The 6,913-nt window shown below is 45.3% G+C and overlaps 1 protein-coding gene across 3 annotated transcripts in view; it reads left to right on the top strand.

The window, feature by feature from the left end:
• The window catches only part of LOC146036126 (leucine-rich repeat and fibronectin type III domain-containing protein 1-like), a 181,172-nt gene that overhangs the window by 85,751 nt on the left and 88,508 nt on the right, over positions 1–6,913 (top strand). The gene's annotated exons all lie outside the window — the stretch shown is intronic.

Below are 6,913 nucleotides of genomic sequence, written 5' to 3'. Positions count from 1 at the left end.
GACTTAGCTGAGGTATTCTGAAAATGTCTCTTACGATATCCAAACCCTACGGGCCACGATTGATTTAATGATTCCAACAGCGAAAAAGGCAGAACAGCTAGGAGCTTTTGCTGGCCTGATAGGGCTTGTGCCCATGCTGTGTCTGGTTCAAGCTGAATTGTATTGCGGTTATTCATGTAGTTGTTACAGTTGAGGTATTATGAATTCACCAACAGAGACTGTACTGAGGTTCCACTGCCCCAGAAGAGCGTAGACCTGCAGAGCCTCCGCAGCACCGCTAAATGTTGGGGATTCTGAATGGTAGAATCCCAAACTGAGAATATATTGTGCCAACCCAGCTCCAAAGCCGCTATCAGCAATGATGAAATCAGCCACAGTGTTACAGGTGGTTTTGACTCCTTTTATAAACACAATTATCAAGTCAAGGGCAAAAGAAAATGTTTCCGATCCAAACATAGGGCCTTATTTTGGTTCATTCTTTCTGACAAAATCCTTCTTAGATGGGCAAAACCATGTGCACTACAGGTGGGGCAGATGTAACATGTGCAGAGAGAATTAGATTTGGGTGGGGTTTTACTTCAAAGTGAGATCTATATTGCAGTGTAAAAATAAAGCAGCCAGTATTTACCCTGCACAGAAACAAAATTACTCACCCAAATCTAATTATCTCTGTACATATTACATCTGACCCCCCTGCAGTGCACATGGTTTTGTCCATCTAAGAAGGATTTTGTCAGAAAGAATGAACCAAAATAAGGCCCCATGGTGCTGATTTGGTCTTCTATTTATTTTATATATTGTGCTGCAATTTTCATTGATTTAGCAGAAATGATTCCTAGTAATTTTGTATCAATGTATGTGTATCAAAACCCGCTACTCAAGGGGTTAATGGACAAAACCATCTTCACTGCAGGTGGGGCTGATGTAACATGTGCCAATACTGGCTGCTTTTTTTTTTTTACACCGCAATTTAGATTTCAGTTTGAACACACCCCACGCAAACTGTAAAGGGCCCTACATACGCAGAGATTTGTGCCAGAGATTTATAACGGGAGATTCAGCATGAGAGATTTCGGTTAAACTGAATTTTTCAGATAACGATCACACACACACACAGATTTGTGCTAGAGATTCATAATGGCAGATTCAGCATGAGAGATTTCAAATCTCTCACAGAAACTTCAGGGGAATAAATAAAAAAAAGTATTCAAATGTAAATAAGGGTTAGGAATAATGCCTGGGGGAGTGTCACCTGTCATTGGTGGCAAAGTTGTATGGGCCCCCCCAATGGGGAATATTACATTCGTTGGTGGCACAGTGGGTGTGGGTATGGGCTCCCCCGATGGGCATTATTGCATTCAGTGGTGGCGCAGTGGGTGTGGGCATGGGCTCCCCCGATGGGAAATATTGCATTCATTGGTGGCGCAGTGGGGGGAAAATAAAATACTTACCAACTCCGGAGTCCAGCGTCGCGTCCTCTCTGTCCCACAGCATCCACAGAATGAAGAGGGAGGGTGCGACAGGACTCTGGTTATAGGGAGTCTGCGGCGACACCGGGGCTCCATCAGATGGCGTCATCACTGAAAATTGTGCTGTGTGTGGGGCCCATAAATGTTACATCTGCCCCACCAGCAGTGCACATGGGTTTGTCCATTAAAGAAGGAGTTTGAGTTTGCAAACCAACCTGAATCCCTCCCCCAAATAAAAAAATGGGTGTCCTGGAGTTTGATAACCTTGTCTGAAGATATGAAATTTCAGTATTTACAGTGACCTACAGGAGTTGAGGGTTAAAAATATCTTCAAATCTATTGGGGATCAATGCCCCTGAATTTAGAATTGAATGATGCAACTTACAGTAACTGAACGTCTGTCCAAAATTCAAGAATCACCAGTGTTATTCTGCCAAAAAATCTCTAATTGGAAAGGTGGAATGCCTACAGATGTGTCCACATGCATGTATCCTCTGCGATACAAGTCACATTATACATAATGCTTTAGTTCCCTATGACTGTAGTGCCGGCCATCATTTTTGTGTGACATTTTATATGCAGATACACTTGCAGTCCCACTGAATATAGATATGCTGCATATCACTTTAATCAGCAGAAGCTGCTTGTACTGTACTTTCATTTCGCTCAGGTTTTTCAAATAAGTCACATTTTATTGGAAACAGTTGCAATTTAATAGCCAGGTGCTACCAAGTCCCACCATGGCATAGCACAATCAGGGCTTGTGACAACACAGCAAAACCATGTGGACTGCAACTGACCAGACACAACAAATTCTATTTCTTATTTCATACAGTTCTTATGTTTATCTATAGTGATTATTTTGTTTGGTTAGTGAACCTACTATAAGTCAGACTGCAGATTCCTAAATGCTGCCCAATGGTCAGACGTTCCCAAAAGACACTAGAATGGGACAAAGAATCTTCCAGAAAAGTGCACCAAACAGGCTCCTGATACAAGTGGCCATCAATAGTTTTAAATAATGGAATGGATGACCATCGATGTATTTGCCATCCAATGGTCATCCATTTTTTGACTGATTGGCATGTGGACCAATCAAAACATGGGGGTGGGGCTTGACGTGTGTGTGTGTCGGGGGGGGGGGGGGGGGGCGCAGGGCTATGCTACTTGTCCAGGCACTTTGAAATAAAAACGCAAAACATTGGTTTTGCAGACCCATCGATCGAGGGAAACCATGGTAAAAGTATTCGACATCGGCCATAAACCATCAATGAATTTGATTTATTGGTGGACGATGGCCACTATAGTTCTCTCCCAGTGCTGTAGAAATTGGGTTGAGGCCTTGTGCAGCTAAAGGAGTGGATGCAGCTGATGTACCCCAGGAGTGGACACAGCTGCTGTACCCTAGGAGTGGATGCAGCTGCTGTAACCCAGGACTGGACTCAGCTGATGTACCCCAGGAGTGGATGCAGCTGATGTACTTCCCCAGGAGTAGATGCAGCTGCTGTACCCCAGGAGTGGATGCAGATGCTGTACCCCAGGAGTGGACGCAGCTGCTGTACCCCAGGAGTGGACTCAGCTGCTGTACCCCAGGTGTGGACTCAGCTGCTGTACCCCAGGAGTGGACGCAGCTGCTGTACCCCAGGAGTGGACGCAGCTGCTGTACCCCAGGAGTGGACGCAGCTGCTGTACCCCAGGAGTGGACGCAGCTGCTGTACCCCAGGAGTGGACGCAGATGCTGTACCCCAGGAGTGGACGCAGCTGCTGTAACCCAGGAGTGGGCGCAGCTGCTGTACCCCAGGAGTGGATGCAGCTGCTGTACCCCAGGAGTGGACGCAGCTGATGTACCCCAGGAGTGGACTCAGTGAACATCAGCAGCATTTATCAGTCTGAGAACCTTAGCAGCAGAACAGAGTTCCATCAGCAAAATCCCCTTGGGGAGACTGAACACATTGCAGTCACTGCCAGTGATGTTGTGGGACTCTGCAGGGGCTGCTAAGGGGACTGGTAGTTATCTGGTGTGTTCTTTAATGAGTTACACTTTGTGGTGTTATTTTTGCCCTTTTATGCAATAAAGTGTTTGTTATATATTTCTCTCCTCCTTACCTGTGTGATTGCTGAACCTAATAATTATAGCAGACCACAGTTCCACCACCCGATAGCCTCAAAGGGCGAAAGGAGTCAGACACATCTGTAGTCCATGTAGTGGTGCTACCAAGACATTAGAGCTTTTCATGTTGACATTTTGGCAGACATGGGAGGGTGTTGACACACGATGCATGATTATTTTGTTCCAGGTTTGCACCCAGTCTGTGAGGCTTGTGGAGAGTCTGGTTCGTAGTCGTAGTAATTAATTATCACCACAATACAGTGTCCTGCTATTTCATGACCAGGGTTGGTGCTGGCGGGTCGGAAGACCTGGCAATTTTCCCAGCTTGCAGTATACAAGGGTTATCAGTGATGTTGGGAGTGGACCGTGTCAGCGATTTTTCCTTTAATTAGAGCTTGTCAGTAGTCCAGCACAAAACTCGTCAGGAACAAAATGTACACGGGCAAACGTATTGATACTATATTTATCATCACTTATCTTTATTATATAGAATCACAAAATAGGTGTTGGCAGATCACTAGTTTATATGTGCATTTAGGCAGTTGTGCATTTAGAATAAACTTCCTGAAGTAAATTAGCATGGATACTTCATGTGAGTGGGCTCAAATGCCACAAGAGGGTGTTCAATACTTTTTTGGATGCAAAAATAGTATTATAATTACAAGCAAAGAGAACATAACATTTTTCAAATGATTCACCAAAGGAGTGTATGCAAAGTTGTACGTGCTCAAACCACATGGTTCCTGAAGCCGATGGATCAGTCTGAAGCAGCTTCTGCATGTCTTCTGTATCCTGGATGAAGGCGTCCACAGCAGCTTCTGGTGGCTCAAAACTGATCATGTGCTTAGTGCACTTGATTTGTGGGAACACAAAGAAGTTGCAGGGGGACAGGACTAGACTGTATGGTGGATGACCAAGCTCCTGAATGCGTTCATGGGTCAGAAAATCCACCACTTTACTGGACTTTTGGGCTTATTGTCATGATGGAGAAAAGCACCACCAGCATGAGTTCTTGGATTGCCCTTGGAAATGTCTTTCATCGTGTTGCAGCACCAAGTCACCCAATGGCTCCTGCTGCTCTTGAGTCAGCTGATGGGGCATCCAGCATGTAGAAACCTTGGCCAGGCCAAGCTTTTTGTGGAGTATCAAGCGGATGTACAGTATCCTGATGAGATGCCTAACTCCCTATTTTACTGGGCCACGGTGTCAGCCTCAGTACTCCACATCTCCCAGGGTCCATCTACCAAGTCAAAATTCTGCAAACTCTTCAAACACAGTGGTTTCAGATGGGGCTTTTCCCCAAAAAGAAGTATGCAGTTGTTTAAAAAATCTCCTAATGTCTAAATGCACAGTTGCAGTTGTAGAAGGTCATGGTTCTCCAGTGGCCTTTATTAAGGAAGAAAGTGGACAGGCTGACTTCTATGTACATATATACGGTTCTGTGCCTTGACATTCCACAAGAACTTTAGTCAGCTTGCTGTGGGAGGGCCGCCGACAGCGCCACCAGGCCAAGGTGAAAAGGGGGTGTTGCCAGTGGGAGGAGGTGTGGTCAGTGAGGAGCGGCCAACAGGAGGGCCTGGGGAGAGAGAGAGAGAGAGACTGTGCTGCAGTGGCAGCCTGTCCTCACTACTCCCACTGCCTGACTCTCTACAGTGGGGGGAGGGGACGCGGGACCCGTGCCACTCCATCAGGCCCGGACCTGATTTAAAAAGTACCGCCCCCCCCCCCCTTCCTCAATGCCACTGGCAGTGCAGCATGCACACTTATCATTTGAGCCCTGCTATACCAATGGCCAGATGATATTTTATTTTTATCATTACAATAATTTTTATTTTATTTTGTGACTTGTGAGGGAAGAGGGTCAATGTTCCAAAAATTGGAATGGTGGTGGTGGTGGTGGTGGTGGTGGTGGGGGGGGGGGGTTGGAATGTGTTGTGTTGAGGTTTGTGATTTGGGGCAGTTGGGAGGCAGTGACATGATGGGCTGCAACTTATAATGTAGCATCTGGGGGTGGCCTGAGCACCCTAAACCTAAATTCACCCCTGCTCTACCTATGCACTGCACAACCAGAAACGTATTCTACACCCCTTGGAACTCAGTACATGCAGCAAATAGATTCACTGATCTAGAGTACAGACATGTCTCGGCATTTTGGATAAAACACACCACAAACCTCCATCAATTTAAATAACACCTCGGTCCACCCGGCCAACAGCCAGAGCTGGCCAATCCGTACACTTTTTGGGCAAGTGCTGTCCATTGTCAGCCAGGTGACACCCATTTTAGGCATGGGAAGGAACTGTTGGCAGGTACGAGTGTTAATATTTTATGTATTTGTGTTACACTTTAATCAGCTTATCTGTCGCGTTGTATTTTCCCATCTGTGCCGTTTATTACTTTAGTGTAGAAATCTGCCATCCCAATTACACCTCAATCTGTCATCACATGGTTGTTATGTATCATTTACAGGTGGGGTAGTTTATTGCTGTGATCGGTATACATTGTCTAAGGATTAGCTGGGGAACAGTGCTGCGTTGTAAAAGATCTCTGATTAGTTTAACTGTGAGTAACATGGGGTATTACAGTTAATTGCAAATTACATTTTGTTCCGTGGCGTACGATAATAAATATAGCCCCATCTGTGACTGTGGGAAAACTAGGGTAATATCATTAAGAGACATACAGTACACGTGGTAAACGAGCTGGGCTGATGTAACTTACTCTCGCTAAGGATAATTCACTAATTGCAGAATATGCAGACGTGGGCGATATCTAATTTTGTACCCATTATTTAGTGTATGTGCTGTGAAACTAAATGCCCAATGTTTGGGTTCGGTTCCACTAATTGAAAAAAAAAAAAGAAAATACAAAAATAAAGGTTAATTAATTAAACTAAAATTGTTTTATACAGTACTGTATCCTAAAATGCTTTTTACAAGGAAAATATACAAAGTTTAACATTGATATATACGTATTGTAACAGGTTCCCCGTTCACATAGGGCACAGCGGACAATCAAAGAATGGAAGTGGTCCATGCAGTGCTCTGTGTGCTATAATACTTATACCCAGGGCCGGATTAAGCCACTGGGGGGCCCGGGTCACTTTAGACAGGGGGCCCCTTGCAATTGCACTGGCCGCAAACTGCACGGGAGAATAGTACACTGTCAAAACACAGAGTAAAGGCAGTATAAATGTGGTCAACTGCAGGAGGGGGGGGGGGGGGGTTCCCTTACTCTGTAGGACTGTAAGAGACCTCACAGGCTCAGCGATGACTCTGATTAAAAACCCTCCCATGACGTGGCTGCTGCTGTCCTCCATGGACCTGAGAAGCAT

This window comes from Crinia signifera, chromosome 9 (genome assembly GCF_055691185.1).
Source record: "Crinia signifera chromosome 9, ASM5569118v1, whole genome shotgun sequence".
NCBI classification, from domain to species: Eukaryota; Metazoa; Chordata; class Amphibia; order Anura; family Myobatrachidae; genus Crinia; species Crinia signifera.
This window is presented reverse-complemented; position numbering and strand designations above follow the sequence as displayed.